Source organism: Spinacia oleracea, chromosome 3, assembly GCF_020520425.1.
Source record: "Spinacia oleracea cultivar Varoflay chromosome 3, BTI_SOV_V1, whole genome shotgun sequence".
Classification (NCBI taxonomy): Eukaryota; Viridiplantae; Streptophyta; class Magnoliopsida; order Caryophyllales; family Amaranthaceae; genus Spinacia; species Spinacia oleracea.
The window spans coordinates 83,799,721-83,815,425 of NC_079489.1; positions in this window are offsets into that span (position 1 = coordinate 83,799,721).

Here is a 15,705-nt window from a genome sequence, read left to right on the forward strand (position 1 = left end):
TGACGTCATCATAGGAATCGCCTAGCACAAAGGAGCTTGCGTGCATATCCTTCTTCACTTTCCTATCAATCTCAAAATCACACTTAAAAACACAAGGATTGTTAGAAGCATTAGCACAAGAATGATTGTGCTCAACATAAGCAAGGGTGTCAACTTTCATGCAACTTCTCATCTTAGAGCAACAATGTTCATCAATTGCAAGCTTGAAACTAGCCTTGGCGTCTCCCGCCTTCAAGGTGATAAGGCCACCTTGAACATCGATGATAGCACCCGCCGTAGCCAAGAATGGCCTCCCTGGAATAATAGGGGTATGGGCATCCTCATCCATATCCAAGACGATGAAGTCAACAAGAAAAGTCAACTTCCCTATCATTAGGGGAACATCATCAACTCAACCCAATGGAAACATAACCGAGCGATCGGCTAATTGCAAGGACATAGGGGTAGGGGTGAGATCGCCAAGTCTAAGTTTCTTATAGATTTTGAACGGCAAAATACTTACACTTGCCCCCAAATCACATAGAGTGTTATCAAACTTAAGCTCTTGGATGCTACAAGGAATCGAGAAGCTCCCAGGATCCTTGAGCTTTGGGGGAAAAGCACTTGAGATCAAAGCACTACAATGCTCCGTTAGGTGCACGGTTTCATTAGTGCTACAAGTCCTTTTGCCGCTCAAAATGTCTCTAATGAATCGAGAATAATGTGGCATTTGCTTGAGCGCCCCGGTGAAAGACAATGACACATATAGCTTGCTAATGGTTTCCCAAAACTTATGAAATTGCTCATCAAGCTTTTTACCGGAAAATCTTTGAGGGTAGGGGGGAGGAGGAATTGGGAGTGGAGGAAGAGGAGTCTCCTTCGACTTATCACCATCACTCATGTCGTCGACATGAGACTTCTCTTCCGCAACATCACGGTCCGAGGACTCATTTCCCATAGAACTCTCACCCCTAGAGAAAGGAGCCTCAACATGCGTAGCACTATCATCTAAAGTATTCCCACTCCTTGTCACATTTTCTTAGGAGGTTGACCTTGGGGTGGGAGACTTGTATGAAATTGTTGCTCTTTGATAGTGCTAGCAAGTTGTGCTAGTTGGGTCTCAATCATTTTCAAATTAGTATTGGATTGCTTGAATCCATCCTCAAACTCAACATTCTTCTTGGCTTGTGCCCCCACAAACGACTCCATGAGAGCCTCAAGATTGGACTTGAGAGGCGGGAGTGGTAGGGGTGCAAAGCCATAACCACAAGGGTTTGGTTGAAATTGATTGCCTAAGGTCCTTGGTCCATTGAATCCGGGAGGTGGTAGTTGAGATGCACCATAAGGACCTTACGAGTTCAAAGGATAACCCCCGCTTGAGGCACCCCTAAATTGCCCATAGGGGTAGTTATAACCCCCTCCACCTTGATGGTTGGGATTATAACTCCCTTGGTTGTATTGGCCTTGATTGCCAAAACCTTGAGGTTGACCATAGGGCGCTTGGCTTTGATAGCCTTGTGCTCTATAGCCACCTCGATTTTGGCTATCAAACCCACTTCCTTGGCCATAGCTTTGGCGGGAACCATACATAGAGGGCTCTCTAGGTTGCGTAGCAAAATTTGGATTGTTAGGGTTATCATTCCTAGACCTCTCATTTAAGGTATTAGCATACTCTACATCAAAATCGCCTTCATAAGAAGGGCCATAATACACAAATGACAAGTTATGAACTAAGGGGCATGCATTGGGGGAGTGACTAAAGTCTTGGCAATTTTCGCAAAAGGAGGTGCCCGGAGGCATTGTATCATAAGAACTAACCTTGCTCTTCCCCTTATTGAGAAGAGTGGCCGAGGGAGGTGGAATTGTAGACGGTGATGGCGGTCGGCTTGGTGTGTTTTCGAGCTTCTCCAATCGCGAGCTAAGCTTCTCTATCAACTGTGCTTGCTCTATGGCGTACACCGAACCCTTACCATCTTCACTCCTACCTTTCCCATCATAATTCCTTATGCCTACATGCCAAGATTGGTAGTTTTGAACTACATCCTCAATGATTTTCTCTATTTGGTCCTTAGTTTTGTTCACGATGGGACCTCACGCGCCCGCATCAAGACTTGTCTTTGAACTTGGACTCAACCCCAAGTAGAATGTTTGAAGCAACAACCATTTAGGGATCCCATGGTGAGGGAATTCCCTTTGGTACTCCTTAAAACGATCCCAAGATTCGAAGAGTGACTCATCTCGCCTTTGCTCAAAGGATTGAATCTTGTGGCGACACTCCGCCGTCTTCCCATGCGAATAGAACTTGTTTAAGAATGCACTCGTCACCTCGTTCCAAGTGCGAAGTGAGTTGGGCTTGACCTCCTTGTCAAGCATATCACTTGCTCGCCCAAGTAGAGAGAACCGAAACAATGTCAACCTCACGTAATCCGATGTGACACCATTGTGCTTGATTGTGTCACAATAGTGCTCGAATTGTTTGAGATGTTCGTGAGGTGATTCATTACTCTTCCCACAAAAGGGGTGGCTTTGGACCAAATTGATCAAGGCGGGCTTGATCTCAAAGTTGTTGGCACCCGTTGTGGGGATTGAATACCACACGTAGCTTCGAATGCCCCCGGTATTCCCAAGTTCTTAACCGGGAGCGCCATGTTCTCAAAAACTTGCTCACTCTCTTGTTGTTCCTCACCAACACTCAACGATTCGAATCTGTTATGGCTTGATGAGCTAGAACGTACATGCCTTAGTCTCCTAAGTGTCCTCTCCAATTCGAGGTCAAGAGGATGGAGGGTCCTTTGACGAGCACGCCCCCTAACAAGCATACAAACTAAAGAAAAACCGTGAGCAATGCCAAGGATAAAAGAAAGCTAAGCGAAATTGCAATGTTTTTGTATTTTCTAATAATGAACTAGTCTCAACTTATACTCAAAAACAACAACCGTTCCCCGGCTACGGCGCCATTTTGATAGGGATTTTTCCGTCGTTGATAGATCAACGCCACAATCAAACAAAATTTATAGAACCACTAGACTAACCAACTATATGGACTATAGTGGCAAGCAAAGGGATCGTCCCAAAGAAACGATGGTTCTCGAGTTTAAATTTCAAGCAAATTCGAACAAGAGGATTGATTTGAGTTATCACTATTAAGCTAAACTAACAATTAAACTAGATTGAATCAAGGAAGGGAAACGTTATGGAGTTGGAGATAGTCTAGGGAAATCGGGGGAAATGAACTACCATCTAGCAATAATGAATGACGTAATGAAATAACACATAGGGGAATGAAAACTAATGACGTACTCGCCAACTCTCGGATAGAGCACGCGAAGCAACCTAGCCTATAGAAAAGCTTTCGCATAGTCCTAAGCTAGATTAGCTTGCATATAATAGGAACTATCATTCACTTGCATGAATTAGGCTCACAATGTCTTGCCAATCTAATTCAATCAACTAGCATTTGAAACTACTACTCAATTGATCATGGAAAATCCTAGCACTAAATCAATTTAATCACATCAATCATTCATCAATCAAATCATCAAGTTCCCCTAATTAAGCCCCTAGATTCTCCCCTTTCCCTAACCTAAATCTACTCATTAGCCATTCTAGGAATCAAGAAATCCATTAATACTAAGCTAGCAAGGATGAAATCGAAGGAATAAGAGGAGAGAATCAAGAATTCAATTGCAAACTAAAATCAACAACTAGAGAATTGAGAATTAAAATCAAAGCAAAAGAAGTTCAAGAAGTTGAAGAACAATCAAAGAACTATGACAAATTAGCATGAACAAAATACTAAGAACTTGAATTAAATTGCAAGAAAAAGAGAAGAGTTGAAGAAATTACAGATTTGGAGCTTGAAATCAATGAGTTTCTCTCTCTAGAACACTAGCTTGAAGAGCAAACCTTCTAAAACTTCCTAAATTCTATTTCTGAAATTAACTTCTTAATAAAAATAATGAAAAATCTATTTATATTAACCCCTAAAAATGAGAAGTTTAAACTCGAAAAGGGAATCCCGCGCAGCCGTGCGAACGGGCATACCCAGATGCGATCGCATCAGTGCGAGCGGGTTGTGGTTCAGTGCGAGCGACCTCAGCGACGAATTCTTTTCTTCCACTAGTGGAAAAAATACCTGTTGAGGGGGGTATTTTGGGCTTATTGAGGCGAACAAGGCCCGCTTCGACAGACGTGGCTTCAACAGCTCACATAGCTGTTGAGGCGGGCTTTGTTCGATCCGTGCGATCGTGCCCGCAAGCCGTGCGATCGCACAGGACTGACTTAGCCAAATTCCCAGAAATCTTCTTGTGCTCGCACGGAAATTCAGTGCGAGCCACCCAAAAATCCGTGCCAGCGGGCTCTTCTTCTGTGCGATCGCACGAAATCCCAAATAGTTCCTGCATCGTTTTTTCGATTTCGTACGAGCACACGATATGGGAGCACGAGCGCACAAGCCTGCTTGACTTTGGAGGCAAAGCTGCTGACCCGTGCGAACACACAGAAAATCTGTGCGATCGCACGGGCTTATTTCGAGCATTCTTCGAGTGTTTTCTATCATTTCTAATATTTTTACCTGAAAAGTTCATAGATGGAATAAGGGGATAAAAAAGCAACAAATCAATACAAAACTATCAAAAAGCATAATAAAATCCTATAAAATCCTAGGCCTAGAGCGACATAAATGCCGCTCATCAACCTCTCTGCAAATATGATTTCTTCTAGAATCTCCTCTATGAGATTGTGCAGGCGCACCAATTTGGGTGCTGCGAACCTCTCTGCAAACACGATTTATGTGGAATCTCCACTTTCTTTATTCCTCCTTTATTCCTTTAAATTCATTCAAGTTCTTACAAAAAAATAGAATAAAAACGAAATTAAACTAAGGAAAATGATCTAAACTAAGAATTATTAGGAATGAAACTAAAACTAAAACTATAAGTAAAATCTGAAGGAAATAATGCCCTTGGTCCAAGTATGCATTCTATGTTAAGTCTAATAAGTGCGGTTCAGTATTAATTAACAAGTTAATAATTCAGTGAGATCAAGTGAGCTGAATGCCTAGCTAGAGGCCGCTTCAGTTCAAGTGGAATTAATGATATTAATCCACAGCTTACTCTTGACTGAACCCGTAGGGTCACACAAATAGTACGTAAATGGATCAAGTATTTAATGGCATTAAATACTCCATCTATTGGTATTCGGAATCGAGGGATCTTGGTTTCAGTGGAACTGAGATCGTCACAGGCAAGAAATGAATACTCCGGAAACGATGATATTGTCGGAAACGGAAATATGGATCGTATCGGAAATATAAATATTATCCAAGTCGTAGATGTTGCCGGAAACGGAAACATGGTACGTATCGGAAAATATTATCGGAAATGGAAATATTGCCGGAATCGGAAATATTGCCGGAAACGGAAATATTGTCAGAATCGGAAATATTATCGGAATCGGAAAATAATTCCGGAAACGGAAATATTAAATATTTGTTCGAAACGGAAATTAATTCCGGAATCGGAAATATTAAATATTGTTCGTATCGGAAATGAATTCCGGAACCGGGAATTTAATCGGAAGCGTATCGTACGAATAAGCATCGGACGAGGCCTGCCGGACGAGGGCCCAGCACGAAGCCAGGACATCGCCCAGCAAGCCAAGCGCGCCACACGAACAGCCAAGGCCACGCCAGGCCCAGCAGGCCATGGCAGCGCGCGCAGCACGCGCAGCAATGGGCTGCGAGCATTGCTGCAGCTCGCGTGGGCCGAGCGGCCGTGTGGGCTGTGCGCGGGCATGGCCTACACGCTTGCGGGTCATGCTCGTGTAGAATTCTACTAGGATTCTAATTTAATTAATTCGTATCCTAGTAGGATTCAATTACTTATTCCATGGTCTATAAATATGAGTTAAGGGCTCATAATTTATATCAAGTATTCAAGTATTCAAAGTGATTTTTGAGAGCAAAAATTCAGTCATATAATTGCCTACAATAGCCAAAAATTCTAAGTACCTTAAGGGCGATCCTAGTTGGTCAAGCTTAAGGCGGATCCGGACGTGCTGTGGACTATCTACGGAGGGACGACACTTGGAGTCCTAAAGACTTGTTCTTGTTCGGTTCGGGCGCAGCTAGGGAGGGCACGCAACAAAGTGTATGCATATAAACTATGCTAAATGATTATGTATAAATAATATGCTTTCCTGGCTTTATGGTTTTTCCGCATGATTTATGTTTTGTCATATGAATCATAACCTAACAAAATCGTAATATAAAAGAAGAATTAAGAACAAAAACTAGACAAAAAGGATAAGAAAACAAAGGTTTAGAGTGACATAAATGTCGCTCATCAAACTCCCCCAAGCTGAAACTTTGCTAATCCTCTAGCAAATCAATCATGAAACGGGAGAAGAATGAGATTATTAAGAGACAATCTACCAAGAGCTAAAAAGAATGGACACTAACTCACTGTCGTATGAATCATGATTGCATTTAAGTACATGCAACAAGCTGTTTGAACCCCACGATTGGTCATGAGAGCGAGTGGGATCTCATAAGGATTTTCTAGGGGATTGACCCATAACTCTTCAAAAAGGGCCAATGCAAGATCTAAAAGAGGAAACTAAAACTAGCAAACTATCAAAAAGGGAAAACTAAAAAAGTGCAAGAATTGGGCATTTATTGTGGAACAAGCAAGAGTGAATGAAAATATTCCTAAGTCAATAAACGAGCGCCTGCTAATAGAAATCAAGAGGTCGAGTGAAAGATTAACATGCAAAGCGTAGAAAACTAAGAAGTTTACACTCATCTATCCCCTTTCAACTATTCTTACTGTGACCTCTCTCTAGTTTCACATCCACCCTCAAGGATGGTTCCTCATGACACCACGAAGGTGCCGGAAAAGAATAGGGTTTTAAGAGAGAAGAGATCTCCACACAACATTCTTGGCATGACTAACTAGCTCTATAGGCTTGACTTTTTCCTCCCTCCACCGACAATGACCCAACTCTCTAAGGTCAAAAAGACTTTTAGGGGTGAAATGATAGGCTAGGGTAAAGGGTGTGGAAAAATTTGGGATTTGGAGCTGAAACCTAAAGCGAAGCATCAAATTGAACTTAACTTAAGAAGACAGGACCAAAACTGAACTATACAACTTATTTGGGACTCCCCCAAGGTTATTCAAAACAACAAAATTGAACTAAACATTTTTTTAAAGTTTTCTTAGGTTCCCTTTCTCTTTTTTTTTTTTTCAAGTGAAACTTTTCTATTTTGCCTTGTTTTCGACTATTTGTGGATTTTTCTCAATTTTTGCTATTGCACTTTATTTGACGTATACAAGAACGTATTCCAAGCCTTCCATTTGAATCTACTTTCCATCACTCTTCTCAAATTTGCATGACTACAACACAAAGCACCATAACACCAAGCTTCACTTTCACTTTTAATGGTGAGAAATAAAACAAAGGCCTTTGGCTTATAATGAGCTAGTAAGAAATGAAGGGGCAAGGCTCAAATGGCTAGCAAGGGGGTAATTGCAAATAAAATAAAAGAAAAATATGAAAATTTTTGTTCTTAAAATACAAAAAGAAAATAGTCAATGAACGAAATGCCTTCATCTTTCCCTCGTGTAGTTCGGTCGCGACCTCGGGTAGGAAATAGCCAAGTTCTAGTTTAAAGAAAATCAGTTCCAAGGATCCAAGCCAGTAATACAATGTGTGTTTAAGAAATAGGCTACAAAAATAAATAATCCTCACACATGGGTAGCAAATTAAATACCATCCTTTCCGGTTTCAAGTGACTAGAGAGAACGACACCATCATGGTTCAAGAATCATGCTCTTCAAAGTACTAACCAACTACCTTTGCATGAAAATCCTAGATTCGACCCTAGATATCCAAGACCGTGCAGACTTCTACCAACTAGTAATGAAAGAATTCAGGCATGCAAGTTCCACATTTATTATGCCCAAAACAAAGAACGAAACAAATTAAAAACTTGCCTTGATCAAAGTATTTTTGCATTTTTCAAATATTATGCAACTCAAAAGAAAATAAACACGTATTCATGCCAACCAATAATCAAGGTTTCACCATACAAGGTGAAACACTCCCTCAAGCTTCAATTAAGCATTGTTTACAATTCTTAAAACGAGAGTCCAGGGAGCCAACAACAGCAAACCCATCAAACCCCATGCCCCAACATGAGATATGCCCATCCCATGGAGTATGCAAAGAAAAAGAGAGAACATATCTTAGTGGAAATATCGTGGGAGCAAATCCCGCAAAAGACCTAAATATACCTTATCGAAAAATGTTCTCTACACACTATTTCGTGTGTCCCAAATGCTTGCATGGGTTGATGTTGTATCAACTTGATCATCAATAAATCACAAAAAAAGTGTAAATGCAAAAAGAGAGAATAAAATAAAAATTAAAAAGAATAAAAGCAATAACAACAAATTTCCTCCCGAGAAGCTCTTCTTTTATGTCATTAGCTTGACGATCTTTACCTTTAGTAAAGACGCGACAATGATCGGACAAGTTTGTCAAATGAATTGGCAAACATATCCAAGAACATCAAATAGGCTAGAATCAAGTGAGACGCATTCACAAAGTTAAATGCAACTCTATCCCTATGGGGGGGTGGGGTGCCACAAAGAAAAAGAAGCAAATGGAAAAATGAGAAAATAAGAAGAAGAATCAAAAGGAGAGAGAGAAAAAGGACAAAGAAAAGGCTTATGCTCCTGGAAAAAATCTTTTTGGGTGGCAATCATACCTTTTTCCTCAAAATTGTACAAATGGGGCACTAGGAGATGAATAGATGGGTGAGAATCCTCGAGTGGTGGGGCAACATCACCATTTTGACAAGCGATTTTTGCCTCGTCAAACAACAACCACTTACTCAAACAATATTTATAAACTCCTAAAGGAACCAACTATATTTACTATACCCGCAAGCGTAGGGATCGTCCCAAGAGAATGGATGCTTTGATTTTTCAGCTAATTGTATTCACAAGCTAGCTCAAACATAAAATGTATGTATGTATGTATGTATGTATGTATGTATGTATGTATATATGTATGTATGTATGTATGTATGTATGTATGTACGTATTTATGTATGTATATATGTACATATATATGTATAAAGATATTGAAATCAAAATATATGAAATATGCACAAGTAGAGAAACTCTATAGATTTCGGGAATTAGCAAAGGAATTCAAATTGAGAGTTCCAGAGATTCTAAATGCTCATGACATGAACGACTAAATGAATGAATGCAACAAACAATATATGGCTTCGAATACCTTTTGGTTTAAAGCACTTCTCAACTAATCCTAATCTAGCATTCTCTACAATCAAGACTTGAAGAGGAACTCATAAACAAACAATCCAAAGTATTGTAAGCCACGAATCACGCATTCGCGCCAATTCGAAGCCAAACACTCCAACATTGTAGAAATTTAGGTTCGCTGATCCTAAACTAACTAGAGATGGAATCAAACATCATTTAATAAATTTAATCACACTAACAGTCACAAAATAATATCCAAAATCCCCGATTCTACATCCAAACCTTCAATTCTAACCTCTAAATTATGACTACACTATAAGAATGATTAGAACTATGATTGAACTAGAACAAAACCTAATCATGATTCTAATTGTATCAATTAAACTAATTCAAACATTAAAAATCATAAAATTCAAATAAGAAAAAAGAACCAAAATTCCAATAACACTCAACCACAAATACAACATTCAAATAACAAAATCAAGCATGAATATAATTAAACAATAAGAACAAAAAATTAAAGAGAGAATTAAATAATGAAAGAGAAAATTATACCATTGAAATGTCAATTGAATTCCAAAATTGAAGAACAACCAAATCTAAAAATGAAGAATAATAATGAAAGAACAAGGAAGAACAAGATGAAAGAGAAAGGAATTTTACTACGAAGCTTGAATTGTTCTACACAAGTAATAGATCTCCAAAAGCAATTAAAACTAAGCCTAAAGTTTCTCTCTTTAAAACTAGGAAATCTGAAAATTAGAATGTAATTAGGTGTCCTTCGAAAATTGTGGAAAAATATGTATTTACACTCTTTAATGAAAAGGACAAAAAGAAACTAAAATCGAAGGACTCCGGATGTTGGTGAGGGCGCACCATGGTTGGTGCTGGGGCACATCTCTGGGTAGGCAAGGGCGCACCAAAACAAGTGCGGGTGCACGGATTAGTGAGAGGAAACTACAAGGAGCAAACCCGATATCTGTGCGGGCGCATGCCTACGAAGCGTTGATGCGTTTGTGGGCGCACATGAAAAATTTGGGTTTAGCCTACGGAGACCGGTGCGGGCGCACCTCGCTAGAAACCTTATTTTAGCCAAAAAGAGTAGCATTTGGAAAAAAAGCTACATAGGCACTTCCCTTCCTATGAGGGGGCACACCTCTCTGCTAACATGATTTCTGCTAGAAACTCCAATATAGGCACTTCCCTTCCCGTGCGTGCACACCTCTCTGCAAACAAGATTTTGGCTGGAAACTCCTAAAGAAGCACTTCTTTTCCTGTGCAGGCGCACCTCTCTGCAATTATGATTTCAGCTAGAATCTCCTCTATGAGATTGTGCGCGCGCATACATTGTTCTGCGGGCGTACCACTTGCCTTAATCCTCCTTTCTACTTTTAAATTCGACCAAGTTCCTACAAAAATAAAATAAAAGAATATAAATGAAATATAACTAAGGAAAATGATCTAAACTATGAATTATTAGGAATGAAACTATAACTGAAAATTTGAGTAAAATCATGAAATAAAAGAAGAACTAAGAACAAAAACTAGACAAAAAGGATAAGAAAAAAAATATTTTAATAAATGTCTCTCATCAAACTCCCCCAATCTAAATCTTAATTGACCTAAAAATTACAAAATTATAATCCTAGTTGAAGCTAAAAGACTCGAATTCGACAAATATGATTAAGTACTTTATGAGCAGGCTTAAGAAAATCCTCGTATATCTTCTTCATTTTCTCGATAAATAGAAAATTTTGCCAATCCTCTAGCAAATCAATCATGAAACGTGAGGAGAATGAGCTTATTAAGAGACCATTTACCAAGATCTAAAAAGAATAGACACTAACTCACTGTCGTAAGAATCATGGTTGCATTTAAGCACATGCAACAAGCTCTTTAAACCCCACGATCGCTTATTAGGGCGTGTGGGATCTCGCAAGGGTTTTCTAAGAGATTGACCCAAAAATCTTCAAATATGGCCAAGGCAAATCTAAAACAGGAAACTAAAACTAGCAAACAATCAAAAAGGGAAAACTAAAAATGTTCAAGAATTGGGCTTTTTTTGTGGAACAAGCAAGAGTGATTTCAAATATTTCTAAGTCAATCAACGAGTGAATGCTACTATATATCAAGAGGTCGAGTGAAAGATTAACATGCAAAGCATAGAGAACTAAGAAGTTTAAACTCCTCTAAATCCTTTCAACCATTCTTACCGCGTCCTCTCTCTAGTTTCAAATCCACCATCAAGGATGGTTCCTCATGACAGCACGAAAGTGCGGAAAACGAATTGGGTTTCAAGATATAAGAGAACACTACACGAGAATCTTGGCATGACTAACTCACTCTATAGGATTGACATTTTCCTCCCTTCATCGACAATGACTCAACTCTCTAAGGTCAAAAGGACTTTTAAGGGTGACATGATAGGCTAGGGTAAAGGGTGGGAAAAATTTGGGATTTGGAGCTAAAACCTAAATTGAAACATAAAATTGAACATAGCTTAAGAAGATAGGGTCAAAACCAAACAATACCACTTATTTGGGATTCCCCCAAGCTTATTCAACAAACAAAATTGAACCAAATATTTTATTTTAACTTTTCTTAATTTGCTTCCTTATCTATTTTTTTTTTTGTGTGTGTTTCAAGTGAAACTTTTCTATTTTACCTTGTTTTTCTCTATTTATGGCTTTTTCTCAATTTTTGCTATTGGTCTTTATTTCACATATAAAAGAACTTATAAGCCTTCCACATGAATATACTTTCCATCACTCTTCTCAAATTTGCATGACTAATCACAACACAAAGCACCATAATATCAAACTTGACTGTCACTTCTAAGGGTGAGAAATAAAACAAAGGCCATTAACTTATAATGAGCTAGTAATAAATGAAGGGGCAAGGCTCAAATGGCTAGCAAGGGGGAAATGCAAATAAAATACAAGAAAAATAATAAAAATGTTGTCCTAAAACTACGAAAGAAAATAGTCACCGAAAGAAATGCCTTCATCTTCCCCTAGATTATTTCGGTCACGATCCCCGGTAGGAAATAGCCAAGTGCTAGATCAAAGAAATTCAATGCCAAGGAAACAAGCCAGTAATGCAATGTGTGTTTGAGAAATAGGATAGAAAAATAAATAAGCCCTACACATGGGTAGCAAATACCATCATTTCTAGTTTGAAATGAGTAGAGAGAACGACACCATCTTACCACAAACCAAAGGTTTAAGAATCACGCCCCTAAAAGTTCTAACCATCTACCTGTGCACGGAAATCCTAGATTCGATCCTAGATATCCAAGACCGTGCACACTTCTACCAACCAGGAATGAAAGCATTCAAGCATGCAATTTTGACATTTATTATGCCCAAAACCAAGAACAAAACAAAATTAAAACTTGCCTTGATGAAAATATTTTAGAAATTTTCAAATATTATGCAAATAAAGAGAGGATAAACACATATGCATGCCAACAAACAATTAAGGTTTCACCACACAATGTGAAACACTCCCCCAAGCTTGAATTAAGCATTCTCCACAATGCGTAAAATGAGAGTCAAGGGAGCCAATAACACCAAACCCATCCAACACCATGCCCCAAAAACAGATATTCCAATCCCATGGAGTATGCAAAGTAATAGAGAGGATAAACATTACCGGAAATATCGTGGGAGCAAGTCCCACAAAAGACCCAAATATACCTTATCCAAAAACGTTCCCTACAAACCATTTCCTACGTCCCAAATGCTTTCATGGGGTGTTGTTGTATAAACTTGATCATCAATCAAACACAAAGTAAAAGTGTAAATCCAAAAAGAGAGAATAAAATCAAAATGAAAAAGAATAAAAGCAATAACCACGGGTTGCCTCCCGAGAAGCGCTTCTTTTATGTCATTAGCTTGACAACCTTTACCTTTAGTAAATACCGCGACAATGATCTAATAGTTTGTCATATGCATTGACAAACATATCCAAGAACATCAAATAGGGAAGAGTCAAGTGAGAAGCATGCACAACGTTTAATGCAACCCTATGCCTATGGGGGGGTGGGGTGCCAAAAAGAAGAAGAATCAAAAGGAGAAATAAGAAAATAGGAAGAAGAATCAAAAGGATAGAGAGAAAAAGGACAAAGAGAAGGCTTATGCTCCTCAACAAACTCTTTTTGGTTGGCAATCATACCTTTTTCCTCAAAATTGTACGAATGGGGCACTGGGAGATGAATAGAGGGGTGAAAATCCTCAAGTGGTGGGGCAACATCGCCATTTTGACAAGCGATTTTTGCCTCGTCAAAGAACAACCACTTACTCAAACAATATTTATAAACTCCTAAAGGAACCAACTGTATTGACTATAGATGCAAACGTAGGGATCGTGCCAAGAGAATGGAAGCATTGATTTTTCAAGCTAATTGTATTCACAAGCTACCTCAAACGGAAAATGTATGTATGTATGTATGTATGTATATATGTATGTATGTATGTATGTATGTATGTATGTGTAAAGCTACTGAAATCAAAATATATGAAATATGCACAAGTAAAGAAACTCTAGAGATATCGGGAATTATCAAAGGAATTCAAATTGGGTGTTCTGGTAATCCTAAATGCTCATAACATGCAACGACTAAATGAATGAATGCAATGACCAATATATGGCTTCGAATACCTTTTGGTTTCAAGCACTTCTCAACTAACCCTAATCTAGATTTCGCAACAATCAAGATATAATCAGGAACGAACGATCCAAAGTAATGCAAGCCACGAGTCACGCTTTCGCACCAACTTGATGAGAAACACTCCAACATTCTAGCAATTTAGGTTAGCTTATCCTAGATTAACTAGACATGGAATCAAACATCATTTAATCAATTTAATCCGGAAATATGACCACACTATAAGCATGATTAGAACTATGATTAAACTTGAACAAAAATTAATCATGATTCTAATTGTATCTATTAAACAAATTCAAACAATAAAATTCAAATAATTCAAATAAGAAAAATAAACCAAAAATCCGATAACACTCAACCGCAGATTCAAAATTCAAATAACCAAATCATGCTTGAATCTAATTAAAAAATAAGAATAAAATATTAAAGAGAGACTTAAATAATAAAAGAGAGAATTATACCATTTAAATGTAAATTGAATTGCATAATTGAAGAACAAAAAAATCTAAAAATGAAGAACACTATTGAAAGAACAAGGAAGAACAAGATGAAAGAGAATGGAATTTTACTATGAAGCTTGAATTGTTCTACACTTGGAATGGATCTTCAAAAGCAATTAATACGAAGCCTAAATTTTCTCTCTCTAAAACTAGGAAATTTGAAAATTAGAATATATTTAGTTGTCCTTCAAAATTAGGGAAAAAGAATTATTTATACTCTTTCCTAAAAAGGACAAAAAGAAACTAAAATTGAACGACTTCGGATGGTGATGCGAGCGCACCATGGTTGGTGCGGGCACACATATCTGAGTAGGCAAGGGCACCACGAAAACTAGTGCAGGCACACGGATTAGTGAGAGAAAACTACGTGGAGAAAAACCTGATATCTGCGTGGGCGCACCAAAAGGGGTGATGGCGCACGCCTCCGAGGCACAGATGCGTTTGTGGGCGCACTTGAGAAATTTAGGTTTAGCCTAAGGAGACCGGTGCGAGCGCACCAATATGGGTGCGGGCGGACCTCGCTAGAAACCTCATCTTAGCCAAAAACAATAGCATTTGCAAAAAAAAGCTATAGAGGCAGTCCCCTTCCTCGGCGGGCGCAAAAATTTGTGTGTGGGCGCACATATCTGGAAACAGAGGCACTTCCCTTTCTGCGCGGGAACACAAAATTGCTTGGGTGAGGGTGCACCTCTCTTCAAACAGGATTTCGGCTGGAAACTCCTACAAAAGCACTTCCCTTCAATTCCTATGCAGGCGCACCAATTTGGGTGCTGGCGCACCTCTTTGTAAACATGATTTCTTCAGGAATCTGCTCATTTAGATTGTGCAGGCGCACCAATTTGGGTGCGGGCGCACCTCTCTGTACACATGATTTCTGCTGGAATATTCACTTGCTTTAATACTCCTTTCTTCATTTAAATTCGCTTAAGTTTCTACAAAAAAAATAAACGAATAAAAACTTAAAAAAAACTAAGGAAAATGATCTAAACTAAGAATTATTAGGAATGAAACTAAAACTGAAAATATAAGTAAAATTATAAAATAAAATAAGAAAAAAGGAAAAAAACTACACAAAAAGGATAAGTAAATAAAGGTTTAGAGTGACATAAATGTCGCTCATCAAACTCCCCCAAACAAAACCTTTGCTAATCCTCTAGCAAATAAATCATGAAACGGGAGGAGAAATGAGCTTATTAAGAGACAATCTACCAAGAGCTAAAAAGAATGGACACTAACTCACTGTCGTAGGAATTATGGTTGCATT